Below are 18,013 nucleotides of genomic sequence, written 5' to 3' on the forward strand. Positions count from 1 at the left end.
TTACTCAAATAGCATCTTGATAATAAATTATGTAAATACCCCCATGCACCCATAGTTCATTGTGTCGGCGACATATCGCCGACTGCGAAGCGATATGTCGCCATGTCATTTGGGGGCGACCACGACTCCCCCAGCCGACACGATATATACCAAATTTCGGCGACATATCGCCCTGTGTCGGCGATATGTCGCCGAAAGTCGATATATCGCTGAAAAATCAGCGATATATCGCTACATTCGCCATATATAGCGATATAGCGGGACCCCCGTATCCGTCGGCAACAATATGTGAAGCATGAGCCATACTCAACATAGTTGTATAATGAATTGTAAACTTTAGTACATCTCTTTCCTACTTGTGTATTTGTGTTCTCTTTGCATATTTACATTAGTTTATATGAATTTTCCAAACTTCCAGTTTTGCCCGCATATAGTTGGACATGTGCCAATTATAAACTTTAGGTTAGGTGATGTTTTAGGTCAAAATAACACCCCCAATGTGTTTATTGGCTTCAAATTAGGTTACACGTCAAATTTCATGTCAAAATGACCCCAAATACCCTTCGAAACAGGGGTTCGATTTTTCATCGAACCCTTGCCAAAAGTCGCTCGACTTTTGGCGACATGTCGCCCGTGTCGCCGTGTCGCCAGAGTCCGACACGGCGACACGAGTCGACATGTCGAACCTTGCATGCACCTCATTTTAAATTTACAAGTTCAATTACTCAAATACCCTCTTGAGGATAAATTACCAAAATACCCCCATACACCTCATTTTAAAGTTACATGTTGAATTACTCAAATACCCTTTGGATAGTAAATTACCTAAATACCCCCATCGTTTATTCAATCACAACTACCATGTGTGGCGACGACCACTGCAACTCCAATGGTTTACCACAGCAGGATTGAATCTTGCTAGATCTTCCTTTCTTCTATCTATCAATCTAAGCTAATCCCAAAACTTCTGATTTTTATCCGCTCCCGTTCTGATAACCTCCTGTTTCCTACGGTTCACCTTTGGATTAATAACACGTGTTTTATTTAGATCTAACGCACAATATTTATAATCCATTAAACCATTTTCTCTCTCTTTTAATCATCTACTTCTCTAAAAACCTAAGCTTCCGCCGGCTTCCCCGTTAGCTCCGACACTGATCTGCAACACCTTCGGAAATCCACAAGGAGAAAATGGCGACACTGATGTCATCGATCAGCCTCCAACGCCCAATATGTCCTACCCAGCTCGTTGTTCTTCGAATGCAATCCGGCAGAAACAGAGGAACCTGTTGAGAAACAGAGCCACCTGCAGCAGCGAGTGCCGAGGCAGGAACCGTTCCTGTACTAGTGGCAGCGATGATCGACGGCTCAGCTTGCTGTAACAACCACTGTATGGTTTTGCCGTCAGATTTGTGACCCAATTCTCTAATCAGCTGGAAAATCCTTGCAGCACACAGAGCTAGCATTCTTATCCTTCTTCCTCTTCCATCGACCTTCGTGTGTTTGTCCTTGTTTGAGCTTCTCTTAGGTGCTAATGGCTTCTTTCTTTCTCTTAGACACGTGAATCTTTTTTTTTTTTTTTTAAATCTATCCCTGGGTGGAGAAAGTGGGAACGGTGGTGGTGGATATTATTTGGGGATGTTCTTGGGTAGGGCTTACAAGGAGGCGCTCGGAGGATTGCACAACCTTTTCGGCAGCCCTAAAGTGGTCCAGGTGTCTCAGAGCGATGGACCATTCAGTTTCACGGTGACGCGGGTGATACCGGGCTGTCGTCTAGGGATGTGCTACGGGCGATGCAGCACATAGGAAGAGATGATTCCTTCCACGGCGTTGGTGAGGAAAACTGTCAAGGTTCCGTACTAGTATGGGACAGTGCCATTGCCGGATCTCAAGCCAGGAGAAAGCCGTCAGTTAGGTTTTGAGAGAAGAAGATGAGTTAAATGAGAGAGAGGAGAAAAACAATTATAGTTAAGAATTGAGAAATTATTGGCCATTAGATTAGGATAATCCACTTGTCATTCATCCAAAGGTGAACTGTACCCAACAGGAGGGTGTCAGAACCGGAGGTGATAAAAATCCCAAAACACCCACCAAAACAGAAAAAACTGAGAAGGGGAACAAAGGTTTACTTGGCTAACCAATATCATCAGACAAAAATCTTCCAAAATCTGCTTTAAGCATAGACAGAGTCGTAAGAGAGCGTCATCAGTAGCACGGCTGCATGTTCTACTTCTCCCAACTTCCTCATTTTCTCCATTTTTTTTCTTTCCAGAAACACGTCTTTTCCTAATTCTACCAATCCAAGCTTCAGAGATACACCGCCTAGTTGTTGGTTGTTCTTCTTGTTTCAGATTTCTTGTTTTTCTTTCTCCTCCTTCCTTTGTCCTTTGCCGCTTCCTTTGTTCAAGCCAAGGAGAGCCCTCCTCTTCCTTCTATGTCTGATCCCACAAGCATTATCGATTGATTGAAAAACCCAAAAAAAAAACCTAAATCAAATTTAGAACTGAAACCAAATACCTGAAAACAATAAGAAGAACGAAAGAATTGAAATGAATAAATGGAAGGGGTTTCGCGATCACCTTAGGCCTGGCTCGACCCCCTCGCGACAAGGGGGCCGGCAATCGGTACAACTCTTATTTGGGTTGATCACCTAGTTCTCCTGATGAAACCCCATCTGACACATTTAACATCCATTTCCACACATTCTATTTCGTGTATCTAAATAGAGAAACAGAAAATGATCAATAATATGTGTATCAAACTTGCTGAAAAATCTCCATGAACACTTGAAAGATTGTTATAATTACGAAATTTTGTCAGAGTTGAAAGTACTAGATGTACTTTCTTTAAGGTATTTAGACACCCCGATTTGTGCAATACGGGTAGTAAATGTGTCTTCACCCCCAAGATCAGTCAATCCAAACCTTTAAGGTTGCACCCTAGAAAGATTACTGTTGTTTTCAATGCTTATAGAAAAACAACAGGTAGAGAAAGAGAGAGAGAGAGAAGGAAAAATTCATTGTCTAAAGTGAGCTCGTAAATAGGTTATACAGAGCCCCAAAGGTTATGGGTGAAAGGGTGAGATCACCTCGTAAATAGGTTATACAGAGCCCCAAAGGTTATGGGTGAAAGGGTGAGATCACCTCCCTTTGTGAGAGTACCTATTCAGCTCAACTCCCTACAGGAAGATACCTATTCAGCTAACTTCCCTAATTAATACTGTTAGGGTTAGGGTTTAAGCACAATATTGCTTAAAACATTACACCTGAGTATCTAGATTGGAATACCTAGACCGTTGCTTCCAGCTAGTATTTATAAAACCACACTGGGTTCTATTGGTAATTGGACTCTCCAACAACAATGCATCCATGAATAGCACGAAGCTCAACCGAAAGCTAGAACGCCTTCAAATCACAAAGGGAACCAACCACCAAGCCTCAAGCCAGAGATCAACATAGATAGAGAAGAATCACACCTCAGAGAGAAAAAGAGAGAGCCCAATGCATATTACAAAAACATATGAAACCCTAAACCCCAAAAGAAGAGGAGGTTTAAATATACAGCAGTAGAAAGGACAAAAATGTCCTTCTAAAGACGGCAAACTACTAGAATAGAAAATGACAAATATGCCCTCTGTTATGAGAGATATTCCAACATATACGCCATTTACAAATTGTAGTAAAGAATCAACTGGGAAATCAACTTTGAATGCTGATTTCAGCTTTGGTCTTAGAACTTATATATATAAATAACAATTAAAAAAAAGAAGAGAAATCAAACTAAAAACAATCAAGAATTTCGTTAAGTTCGTCAAAAAAGAAGAAGATTCAATTTTAAACAAAGGGATTGTGATTGAAGGCTCACAAAGACAAATTACAGTGAAGGGTTGTATAGATTACAGCAGCCAAGTAACCATGACTAAACAAAATTGTTGATAACTCCCCTCGTAACTAAAGATTCGGTTAACAACAAGAAGAATAAGAACAAGCCTTATTCCAACCAAATGGGGTCTGCTACAAGACTCAGTCCACCAACCTAAGAAAGAGAAATTCCCACGCACTCCATGGATAATTAGGCCTACTTCAGTGCCAACACTTGACTAAACCACCGCATGACGCTTGTCATACCTTTCTATTGACCTTTGTCTGGGCATTGCTTCCTTTCACTCCAAACTTGATGATTCTCTCTTCTAAATCCCTCCCCTTCCTTTCCTTCGAGATTCTAGACAAAGTATTGGGTCTAGTAGAGGTCGTCACAATCTCGACAAAGATTTGATTGTAGAGCTCCATTCTTCAAGGAAGAAAAATCGAAAACACTAGTTCCACTCTTGGCGTCCATCTCGGGTCTTCTGGCCTCATTTTCTTTGTATTTTCTTAATTCCTTCTTAGCCATTGGACTTTGACTTTGTTTCTTGCATCTTCTCCCCACCCCCGCACCCTTGCTCCTCCTGCTTCATCTATCCATTAAATTAGGTTGGTCTTTTATTTGTTTCTTCTCATCTCTTAAAACTTGAATAATACCATTACCTCATGGCTTATATGGCTGGTTGCAGTGTCTTTTCCACCTACCTTTTGTTTATTGTTTCTCCAAACTTACTTCAATTTCCTGGTGTTCTATTCCTTTAAAACCATATAATCTGAGCTCACAAAGATAAGCGAAGAATATCGTTCTAATCAACTAGATGACCAAAGTGGGAACAAATTGTAAAGCTCAACTGCCTTGTCACTGGGGTCTCAATTTCATATTCTCCACGTTTTCAGCCTAACACATCTCCCTTCTGGTTTATGAAGATGAACCTCTAATTCTTTCAAGGTTGATACCCCTTGTCTCACATACATCCCTTTTATGGTCTAAGTTGACGCCCATAATTAATGTCTTCAAACACTTATTTTGTCAAGTCAGGTTCAGATGTCTTACTCATATTGGAGCAATGGAAACCTTTGGAAAAGTTTTGATTAAGATCGAAATTTCGACCGAGCTCTTGATCCGACGGTCTTGTCTTGCAAGACTAAAACGAAGGTCCGAAAACCTTTGTCATAAAGAAATGCACAAAGTAAGAATTCAGAGGGGCCAATGCAAGGTTGCTTGATTTTTTTAGTACAACACCTCTTAATGAAAAGGTTGTTGGTTTGATTCTTCCAGAAGATGGCATGTATAATATCCCCATCTCCTATGTATAAAAAGCACCCTTATATAATAGAAAGAAGAAAAAAATCTGACAAAGGAAAGAAAAAGCACAAGTGGTTAAGGGTCACGGGTGGGTTGTTTTCTCACAGTTCTTTTACTTCAAAAATAGGGATGGAGCCCACTGGTTAGATATTAAAAATTAGAAAAAACGAGAATCTAATAGACCACACACCCCTATTTATGTGATCATAAAACTGTTAGAAAAACACATTGTTCCCTCCTGCAAAAATGATCCACGCGGAGGGGAGTTCACCATCTTCCTCTAATCAACTGGAATTTAGTTGCTCTAATGTGTTAGTGCATCAATACGTCAAGTTGGGTGGACGGACCGACCCTAAACAATGGAGTTGATTACATCATTAGATTTAACTTTACATTGGTATCTGTCGATATACATGAACTGTTTGATCTTAGCTTAATTGATAATATGCTAAAGTTACAAATATGATTAGAACAAATGAAGATCAATTTTAGAACTCTCATCTTGCTAACCCTATTATATTAAAAATGTTTTGTTATATGATGAAATTCAAGTTGTTACTATTAATTTAGTCCAGTGGTAGGGTCAACTTTCCTTTCCTGTCATCCATTCATTATAGCAAACTTATTCACTAATTGCTAAACAACTGAGAGTTTTCATTTTCTATGCACAAAAACAACAAAACATAGAAAATATATAACAACAAAAACAATTAGGAAAAAAAAGATTTACGAGGTTGCTTCAAGATAAAAAAAATTAGGTGAGTATCTTTTCTTTTTCACAAACAATTATTTACAATTCAATTTTACTCTCACATCCCAAAGTCTTATTGTTTGGTTATTTTGATTGAGTAGTTTTGCCAATCAAATGGCAATAATAGAAAAAATAGGAGAGACTAAAGAATAGCAATTTCGAACGAGCTCAAATGTGTATGTTCATTTAAACAATGATATACCCCTAACCGAAAGCTTGGAGTGGATCAGAGCCCACTTCAAGTTGGTGCACCTAAGGCTGGCCGAACCTTCAAAGAGAAGCATTTTGGTCAATTTCAGCCCTAACTAGTCATTGGAATTAAATTTCAGAATTTTAGTTCTAATCTTCAGTGAAAATTACTGCCCTCTATATGAAGCATTACCAAATCATGCCTCAAATTATGTACATTTGATGATGCAAATTGAAGATCAAAACTCAAAAGTAGTTCAATTCGATTATTAGATTCTTCAACTTGAAATGGAAGAATTACTGAATCATAGAGAGTACTATCATAAACTAGTAGAAAACATTACAAAAATTTAGGACCAATTATGTTTTTATCTCTAATTGGTTTCCTCCAATTTCTCAGTCTTCCATTTAAGATTTATAATTATATTCATTTTTTCTTCTACTTCCCACTTCATGTGAATATAAAAAATAAAAAATAAAAATAAGAGAGATGAATAACGAATAATTCAGGTAATTAGTTGTTATAAAAAAACATCACGTAAACCATGTTTGTTGGATTCATCATTCATGTATCTATTGTCATATTAAATGCATTAATGGAGATAAAAACATTTTTTTCATTACTACTTGACCACACTTGATTTACATGAAATTATGTATTTCTTAAAATATCTCAATGACAATCTGATTATTTGTATAAGAACTAGGTTTTTTTATTTTGGAATGAGGTTTCATGATAGGAGCTTATTTTAGGAATCAAAACTGTCTGGGCCTAAGGCACTCAAAGAATCAGGTTCAGTATTGGGCCTGAGTTGGGCCTTAGTTAATAATTACCAACCCATCTCTGATGAAAAGCCTATCATGGGGCAGTGGACCGAAGCCTATAATCAATCAAGTGCCACAACCCAAGTTGACCTAAAAAATTTGTAATCAAATTGGAATAATGATCATCAACAAAACCATTTGAACTCTAGGGTTTCAAGTTTCAACTGTTGATTTGGCAAAAATACAACATTCCTTGGTATTAGGGGTGTCAATGGTGCGATCTAGGGCGGCTTCCGTTTGATTGGGTTTTAATGATTTTGGACTGAAAAACACCAAGCCCAACCACACCCCTTTTTAAAGTAATGGTTTCAGTTTGGTGTAGTTTGGGTTTATGTTGGCTAATGGTTTGTGTTAATCAATCAGCAATAAAAGTAATTCCATGGCTAATGGTTTATTGGATTTAATCTTTCTTTTCTTTCTTCATCTCTTTGACTTAAAATAAAGGGAATCTCTAGATCAGAATCTAGTTTTTTACACCAGGGAAATTCATGAATCCGAGATTTGAAATCCGTTCACGAACCAAAGGCCCAAAGAGGTCGGGGGCGGGTGGGGGGCTGGGTTGGGGTAATCTCAACATAGTTCTGGCTGATGGTGTATTGGATTTAATCTTTCTTTTCTTTCTTCTTCTCTCTTTGACTTAAAATAAAGAATATAAGAGAGAGAAAATGGAAGAAGGAAATAAGAAATCAATAGCCAAACAAATGGTTGGCTTATGCATGACATTACTGTTATTGTAGGTGAACAACCATCCAATAAGTTATTGCCTCAGTTGGATTTATCCCTTTCAAGCTCTTGTATCAAGACCTTTACCGATGCAAAAAATTATACAAAGAGAAAAATAAAAAGAAATCTGAAAACTAAAATTGATAGAGTGGTAAGATCTATATTTCTTAGTGGATAGCTCATTGGTTTGACATTTGCGGACGGCATATGTAATATCCTAGGTAGCGTGAGTTTTCAGTTCAATAACACTAAAACTTTAATAAGAAGCCAATGCAAGGTTGGTAGATTAGTAAGATTTATATTTCTTAGTGGAGTGGTCATTAGTTTGACATTTGCAGACGGCATATATAATGTCCTCCCTACATATATATATACATAAAACACATGTTTCTCACAAAAAAAATATTTAAGAATCTTGCCAGAAAAGGATTTCAATAGGGAAAAAATAGAGTAAGTTACACATTGCACATTTTATTGGGACTTAAATTCTGGGTTGCACACTTTAGTGCCCTAAATTTCAAATTGCAGACTCTCAAAATTATAAGTCGTACACTCCTAACATTTCATCAAAGATTCTGTTAGATCATGAATAAAATGACCATATTACCCTCAATTCAAATTTGAATGTTCAATTACTCAAATACCCTCTTGATGATAAATTACGTAAACACCCCCATACATCTTATTTTAATTTTATAGGTTTAATTATTCAAATACCCTCTTGAGGATAAATTACCAAAATACCCCCATACACCTCATTTTAAAGTTGTAGGTTGAATTACTCAAATACCCTTTGGATGGTAAATTACCTAAGTACCCCCATCGTTTATTCAATCACAACTCCCATGTGCAACAACGATCGCTGAGTTTAAACCTCTCTAAAGTGTGCAATCTATAATTTTCTCAAAAATATAATTTCACCAAACTTCCAAGATTACATATCTTTAAAGTGTAGATGGAACAAAATTTTATATGGTTATGTTGATCTATTTCACATCGATTTAAGCATCATTCTGTATGGGACTTCATGGTATCACAACTGGAACAGAACAAACACTTATTGCATGATTAACATTTATCAAAATATTAGAGATCGGACAATGAAGCTAAACAAATAATAGAAATAACAACTACACCAATCAGTCGAATCTAAGTAAGAGAAAAATGATACACAAGGAGAGAGTTCATGGTTAAAAGAAAAGCATCACATTAGAACCCATGACTTCTCAAGAATTGCTATTACATTTGTTCAGTTCTTGAACCACCATTTCCATGTTGTGCTTATAATTAGGTATGTTCATGTGTGCAAGCCAATTCTCTTCTCCATATGTTTAGATAATTTAAAACGGATTTAATAGGTTTGACTCAAAAGTAAATATCTCTCAAAATAATTAAATGAGATAGACTTAGGAGGGTTGATTATTTTTCCTTTTCTCTCCTTAGCTAACAAACATAACCTTAGGGGAAATGTTCTTAATTTTTCTTGGAGCATCACATATGGTTGTACCTTCCCCACGTTTATCTCTCTACTTTATCGAATGAAATGATAAGCTCAAGAGGGTTGACATAAGGTTTTTGCTCTATAATTTAAAAAGATGCCTAGTAAAGTTAATATTGATTTTTTATTTTAAGATAGAAAATTATGGTGTCTGGATCTTCTATCCATAAGAAGGAAACATTGTGCTTCTTTGATACTCCTCCACCATACGTTTAAGAAGGGGACCCATATCTAAGTACTGATAAAAGAAAAATAAAATGTTCACTTGTTAATGAAGGAGTATAGGAAAGAAAGAATATATGTAGAGAAAAAAGAGAGATAGAATAGAGGCTAGGTGGGTAGGGTTGCTTTTTCTACATTTTTGACCAATCAACAGTTGATATTAAGGGGATGAGATATTACGTATATCATCAGTGATAGTCGAACTCTTGAACTCTTCACTAAGAGGTATTGATCATTAGTTACCAATCGAGCAACCCTGCAATAAACAACAATTGAAATTTGAAACTTGAAACCCAAGAGTTAAAATTGTTTGTTGATGATGGGCTATTCCAATTGCCTACAGCTATAATTTTCGGGTCAACATGGGCTGTGGAACCTGATTGATATGGGTTTCGGCCCACTAACATGATAGGCTTTTCATCAGAGATGGGTTGGTAGATTATTAACATAGGCCCAACCCAGGCCCAATACTGAACAAGTGATTGTTTATGTGCTTTAGGCCCACACAGTTTTGGTTCCTAATATAAGTTTTTTTCTTCTTCTTTTTTTTTTTTTTTTGTAAAAACTAAAATTAAACTATCATAATTACAGAATTACTCTAGCTAGCTTGCAATGCCGTTATAAAGTTTCTCTACAATTGAAACAACAATAAGGTGAAGTAGCTATAAGAAAAAAAAGTAGCTATCATCTTCTTATCAAAGGGAAAAAAGAAAAAGAAAAACCCTATCATCTTTATTTTATTTTTATTTTTTTATTTTTCATAAATCATCTCATCTCATCCCATCTCATGCATACTTTTTCTAGATCCTTTAGATCAATATTTCAAAAGACGACAGTAACAACATTCTTATCTTCTAAGTTTCTTTAGTGCTTATTTCATGATTTGATTTTCTCGACATGCTTATGACTATTTACTCGAGTAATGTAAGGTTGAAAATGAAATGGGGCCCTAGAGACAAAACCTAATCACCTCGGAAAAGCCTAATCCTTGGCTAATTAGCCTGTTTTTGTGTTAAAGCTTTGATGCCTTTTTTACAAAGTGAAGAGCCGCACTTCTCCCACCATTGAGAACTTACCAAAGCTTTTATCTCTAATTGGTTTCCTCCAATTTCTCAGTCTTTCATTTGAGATTTATAATCATATACATTTTCTGTTCTACTTTGCACTTCAATTTAAAAAAATGTTGAAAAAAATTAGAGAGATAATAACGAATAATTAGTTGTTATAAAAAAATATCACACTAACAATGTTTGTTGGATTCATGTATCTATTGTCATGAGAAATGCATTAATGGAGAGAAAAACATGTTTTTCTTTATTACTTGACCACACTTGATTTACATGAAATTATGTATTTCTTAAAATATTTCCATGACAGTCTAATTGTTTGTATAAGAACTGTATTTTGGTTTTATCATACGAGCTTATTTTAGGACCAAAACTGTCTGGGCCTAAGGCACATAAAGAATCAGGTTCAGTATTGGGCCTGGGTTGGGCCTCAGTTAATAATCTACCAACCCATCTCTGATGAAAAGCCTGTCATAGGGCCTAAGCTACAATACCTAATTAATTAATGGACTGAAGCCCATAATCAATCAGGTGCCACAGCCCATGTTGACCTAAAAATTTTGTAGCCGTAGGCAATTGGAATACCATCATCAACAAAACAGTTTGAACTCTGGGGTTTCAAGTTTCAACTGTTGATTTGGCAAAAATAGCACGTTCTTTGGTATTAGACTATTAGGGGTGTCAATGGTGCAGTTCGGCTTCTGTTTGGACTTTAACGGTTTTGGGCTGAAAAACATCAAGTCCAAACACAACCCATTTGTAAAGTAATGGTTTCGGTTTGGTGTAATTTGGGTTTGGGTTGACTAATGAGTTCGTGCTAATCAATCAATAATAAGAGTAACTCCATGACTAACTATTTATTGAATTTCATCTTTCTTTCTTTTTTATTCTTCTCATTTTGACTTAAAATAGGGTATATAAGAGAGAGAATGGAAGAAGGAAATAAGAAATCGATAGCCAAACAAATGGTTGACATTACCGTTACCGTTACCGTAGGTGAACAAGTGTCCAATATTAGTGATAAGTTTTACGGCCTCAATTGGGTCCATCCCTCTCAAGCTCTTGTATTATGACCTTTTGCCAATGCAAAAAATTAGAGAAAGAGAACAATAAAAGTAAAACTGAAACTCACCCTAGGTAGTGTGAGTTTTTCAGTTCAATAACACCAAAACTTTTCTAAGAAACCAATGCAAGGTTGGTAGAGTGGTAAGATTCATATTTCTCTTACCATTATAGTGGATGGTTTATTAGCTTTTTAAAATCCTTAATAGTTTGATTTTTATTTTTTTATCTAAAGTTCATCTAGGCTGGTTTACGCACACCTCGACTACATCCTCAGGAGAGTTTTTATAATTAATACAGGGTTTCGCTCGTGGCCTCAAAGGGATATGAAGTGTAACCAACTACATAAAATCCTTAATAGTTTGATTTTCTTACTGTCAAGTATTTTCTTAACTTTGATGATTCATTATGGGTAGTCAATTTTTATGTGGAATGGTCTACTAGATTTTTAAAATTTTTATTTGACTAGAGCGACTCATCCCATCAAAATCATTTTCAGGTAAAATTTTAAGTATTTGTTATTTCTGGTAAGCAATTTAAGTGCAGTGAAAATTTTATTCTTTTTAAATGGAAAATTGAAGTTAAAAAATATATTAAAAAAAAAGGTTTTTCTTTTCAAAAAGATATCGATGGCAATTTGTCCAGAGGGACAGCAAATGGGCAGACACTATAGTTGGTGAAGAGTATTTGGAGTACATAGGGTTACGGATCTTGCATGGGTAGTGTCGTCTGACATGGTGGTGCCTATGATGTCTACTGAGAGAAATCCCCTCCACCCGAGTAGATGATCCCACATCCCGGTTTGAACTGGGTCAGCCAGCAATCTAAACATTAAGTAATATCAAGTTACATACTACACTCAGGTTAGATCATGACCATCAAATAAGAATCAAGTATCCAATGGATCAAGTGAAACAAAGGGGGGGTACCAGGACCTATAAATCTGAAGAAGACATACACTAAGGTATATACTTTTACAATAGAGATCAGTATGCAACTTTTCCCCGTCTTTCTTATCCTTTTGAATCTAGGGTTCGCTAGAGTTCTAGTTTTTCTTCAACCCGAATTTCACTGACTTGATCGTCGGAGATGAATCGCTGATCAAGTTGATCAGCTCCATTTCTAACATTGTTTTTCAGATCAATTGCAAGCGAATAGAATCTTAGGCAAGCATAAAGAAGCTAGTTCAATTCAAAGTAGAAAAAATCGGTTTGGTTTGATCTGCCTTTATGGCAGAACAACACCAACACATATAATGTGTTTCCTCACAGCAGTTTCCAAACTTTCCAAGACTTTTGAGTCCAATCTTCAGCTTTCTTATAAATTGGTTTAACTTAGTTTGCAACCAATCTAGTTTGTTCTGGAAGCAGAGACTTGTTCACCTTTCCTTTTCTGGGTTTTCAAAGAAGCCAACTTAGATTTAAAAATGGTTACATTTTCCTATAAATCTTTTACTAGAGCTGATGCAAGAAATTCAAACTTGTGTGCCATGTCTTTTTGTATAGCAGTTTCCAGTAGATGAGTCCAATCAGTAGTTTCCTCATTGGAATTTGGTCATTTGGTGTTTAAAACCAGATTAGAAAAGTCCCCTAGCTTCCAGATTAATAGTTGATAAGCCACCACCACATTTTTGTTTTCACCTAGATATCGATATCAAATTTCTCATTCAACTCAGAAGAAACCAGTTTAGGAATAGAGCATAGATTTACATTCTTAACCAAATTCAAATGTGCATGTTTATGTAAGCAATGATATACCCCCAGCTGAAACCTTCGAGTGGATCTTGAGGCCACTCCAAGGTGGCACACCTAGGACTGGCCGAACCTTCAAAGATGAGCATTTTGGTCAATTTCAGTGCTAATTGCTTACTTAGTTACTGGAATGAAATACCAGAATTTTAGTTCTAATCTTCGAAGAAAATCATTGCCTTCTATATGAAGATTATCAAATCATGCCTCAAATTATATACATTTTTTTATGATGCAACTTGAAGACCTAAAGTAGTTCAATTCAATTATTGGATGCTTCAACTTGAGAAGGTCGATGATTCACAAAGTTATAGAGAGTGCTATCTAATTGGTTTCCTCCAATTTCTCAATCTTTCATTTGAGATTTTATCATCATATTCATTTTTTTCTTCTACTTCTCACTTCTGGTTAAAAGAATATACAAAAAAATTAGAGAGATAATAACGAATAATTCGGGTAATTAGATGTTATTAAAAAACATCACACTAACAATGTATGTGGATTCATTTATCTATTGTCATGAGAAATGCATTAATGGAGAGAAAAACATGTTTTTCATTACTACTTACACTTGATTTACATGAAATTATGTAATTCTTAAAATATCTTCGTGACAGTCTTAATTATTTGTCTAAGAACTATATTTTGGTTTCATGATACGACAAAACTGTCTGGGCCTAAGGCACATAAAGAATCAGGTTCAGTATTGGGCCTGGGTTGGGCCTTAGTTAATAATTACCAATCCATCTCTGATGAAGAGCCTATCATGGGGCATAAGCTACAATACCAAATTAATTAGTGGACCGAAGCCCATAATCAATCAGGTGCCAAAGCCCATGTTGACCTCTAAAATTTGTAGATGTAGGCAATTGGAATGGATTTTTGTCCGCTGCTGTTCTGACACCCTCCGGTTTCCTCCGGTTCTCCCTTGGATTTTTGACACCTGTTAAATTCTAATCCAACGATAAAACCATTTCATTTTCAAAATAGAGATGGGGCTTGAACGAACTTTTTCCCTCGTTCAGTTTTTCCCTCTTCAGCTGCCATCGTTTGAAGAACTCAGGTGTTCTTGTTCCGCTGTTCTTCCATTTGAAGACCTCAGGTGGTTCGTTGCCGCTGTTCTTCCATTTGAAGAACTCAGGTGCCATCGTTCGCTGCCGCTGTTCTTTCATTTGAAGAACTCAGTGCCATCGTTCGCTGCCGCTGTTCTTCCATTTGAAGACCTCAGGTGCCATCGTTCCTCACGAATCACCGGATTTTTGTCGCTTCAACCATCATTCGTTGTTCTTTAGTTGCAATATCAGAAGGTGAAGAAGTTCTGCAACTCTCGACCTCTCTCGGCCTCTCTACCAGGTAGACTCGTTTTTTCATTTCTTTCCCAAACAAGAACGAGAAATTAAGGCACGAAATCCCTCTGTTCACGGATTTGCTCGAATGAATTGAATTTTTTCTTTTTCCTTTCAAAAGGCAACGAAACCCTCTGTAGCTGTACTTGGTGGACAAAAATCCATCTTTGGTCTGTCACAATCTCTCTCGCTTTCTCTCCCCCGCTCTTCTCCTCCTTCCTCTGAGTTATCTGTGTTAGTTGTTACTCATTTATGTCAACTTACAAAGTCTGAATGCCCTTGGACTGCCAGAGAATCCCATTCAACCTCAATGAAAGGTAGCAACCAAGAAATTAATGGTTGACCAATTGCATATTTCGGATTAGTCTTCACGCCATTGACGTTTGCAGTTCTCATTGCAGCTCTGGTAAAAAGTTGTCATGGGTTCATCTGGAGACCTTATCTGAATTTGCCTGTAGTATGCTTCTCCATGGTTGCAATATGGACATGATGCTGTATAAATAATTTAAAGCACAATGAAAATCTGAAGTCAAGTAATTTTTTATTTCGCATTTTTGCTTTTTGGGTAAAATTTTCTTTTTGGAGGGGGTTGGGGGAGGGAAGACTGGAGAGTGACAAAAATGTGTAAATATGCATAAAATGGGGACGTTGTCGATGTAGATATCCTCTACTGTTCTAAATGTAAAGTGAACGCATGAAACGAAGATGAATATCAAGTATCACCATGAAAAAGATGATGAACAACAAGTAAGTTGGGAGCACTATCAACTATTTGAGAGAAATAACATGCTCAAATCATTGCTGTGTAGGCAACTACATGACCATAGGTGTTAGAGCGCTGCTTAGGCATTCTATAGTTGAATGATAATTTTGCAACACTGAAGCAATATCGATGCAGTATGACATGAGAATACCAGATGTGGCCGAATGTGTTTTACTGAAAAACAGAGTGCCTAATGTGCGAAAGCCAAACATAATAACAAAGCATGGGACATAGTATAAGCATATGACAACAAGACATGTTGGATGCAACAAAAAGACTGGATGCCTATATGACAGTTTGAAAACTGTGGTGCAAATAGATACAATTAGGTACCCTAGGAAGTAGGAAGTCCTCAAGATACAGTACTTTTGTTGATATACTTGTCAACTAATGTAGCCTATCTATATTGAGTACATAATGGGTATGCATGTATATAACTCAATGAGATAAATGTCCTCATCCTGTTGTGTTGCATAGCTAACTTATTTAGTTAGTTCTGCTTTTACAGTTTGCTTGCTATTCTTAGCTTGTTTCCTAGCTAGATTCATAGTAGGCAAGCTTCTACTTTGCATCTACTTTACAATTTAACATGCAAGAGTCGACTGCCAAGGTAAATCAATTCTGCTCTTCTTTGGCAGTCGCAGTACCCTTTTTCTCTTTTGTCCTTGCTGCTAGTACTGCCTATCTAGATTTGATAACATCGCAAAATTGATTTGCACCAACAAAAGAAGCTTTTATATGGATCATCCAAGACTTCTTGGTAAACATAACTAGAAGATCTTAACTTTCTATAGAAATTGATTTGCATAGGCAGTGAATAATCAAAAGAACAATTGAAGAAAAAGGGACTGCTTGCCAGATGATAAAAATCATGAAACCAAGCTGATCTATACAGGACTTTGACATCGGTTATACCATTTCAAGGGCCCAGACATAAAAGATAAATACTAATTTTTCTGTTCATTATGAAAAAGTTGAGGAAAAAATACTAATTTTTTTATTCATTATGAAATTTAGCAACTTTTTCATAATGCCACATTGCCAGATAACTTTGACATCGGTTATATACTTTTGCTAACACTCTTTATGTAGGTAGGTGAATCTTTAGCTCAAATGGAAGAGCACATGGGCCCACCCATGAGATGGTGGTTCGATTCCACTAAGATTCAATATCTTTGTAGGTCTCTCAGATCTTTACTTGGTTCTATTTTATGTGAAGATTAATTTATTATAATGTTTTAGATAGCCATCATACCATTTGATTGGATATTTATTTTTCAATCCGATCTTTGGTTAGACAAATGAAGTGTAAAAGCATTCTTTAGACTGACCTTTTTGTTGCCCTGAAAAGAAAAATGAAAGGAAAATTCTTTCTGAGTCTTGGTGGACTTGAACCACCATCTCATGGGTGTGACCCCATGTGCTCTTCCAGTTGAGCTAAAGACTCATTTATCTAAGACCTACCCAGCCTCTTGAATCTAACCAAAGCCTCTGAGTGTGATTCTCTAGTCAATTGTTCAGTTTATTTTTGGTTATGTATTATGTTTTAGAATTTCCTATCTTTATGTTATTAGTTTGCTTGGATAATCAGTTAGTGCCATAGTGGTTTCTGTCTTAGGCTTTCTATTGTTAGATTTCAATGTAATGCTCATGTAACAACTGTCTATGATAGTAACAACTCATATTGGTTCACAACTTGCTCCTCCAACATTAATGTTCATGAACTAGTGCTGCTAAGTGCTAACATGGCATCAGCATGCCCTTGGTTTAGGGAAATTGCTAGTTTATAGATGTCCCAATCATGTTCTTTGGTTATGACAAAACAGTTGCATCAAAACCCATGAGCTACAAGGTTCAGGAACTCAGTATGTGTATTCCTTTGACAAACATACCCTTCTTGGCGCCTCTGACTCGCCTTCACCTGTGTACTTTCCAAGTTGTGCTAGGGAGTTGGCCTTTGCTCATACAAGGGGAGTTTCTTGTGCAGCCTTCACATTCTCTGGCCTTCCTGCCCATGTCTTCAGGCAAGTGTTCTGAAGTGCTCTTGCATAAGAAAATGAAACATGCCAGGTTTGCTCCTCAGTTCATAGCATTCAAGTTCAAAGTTGCTTCGACTTCTGATTGCCCACCTGAAAGGAATTATTTTGCCAAAGAAAAAGAAAAGCAGTTACAAGGTAAACTTTCAATAGAAGTTCATTTTTCTTCATTTTTTTTTAAAATGTTTTTGCCCCTCTTTTTTGAAACAATTAAAGTATGAAGAATGTCAAGATAAGCATACCATAATTCCTGGGACAGCAGGGGGAATCCTTCTATGAAGAAGTTTCAGAGTGTATTCAGCAACTTGCTCTGGTGTGGCTTTCTCCTTACATTCAGCACCGGGTGTCCATGCTGGGCTTGAGCACCTGATTGTTTGGTGCTGATATCTAATTTGCTTCAAATGCAATCATTATGCTTGTTTAGTTATTGATTTGTGTTTCCTGTGTCTTTTGTTATTTGCCTTTTCTGAAGGAATGAGAACAAGCATTGATATCCTTTAAGAGTGGTAATACCCCAATTATGGTAGCAACTGATGTTGCTGCACGAGGCTTGGACATCCCACACGTTGCTCATGTCATCAACTTTGACTTGCCTAAAGATATAGATGATTATG

Source organism: Hakea prostrata, chromosome 8 (assembly GCF_041222555.1).
Source record: "Hakea prostrata isolate BN-2017 chromosome 8, UWA_Hpros_2, whole genome shotgun sequence".
NCBI classification, from domain to species: Eukaryota; Viridiplantae; Streptophyta; class Magnoliopsida; order Proteales; family Proteaceae; genus Hakea; species Hakea prostrata.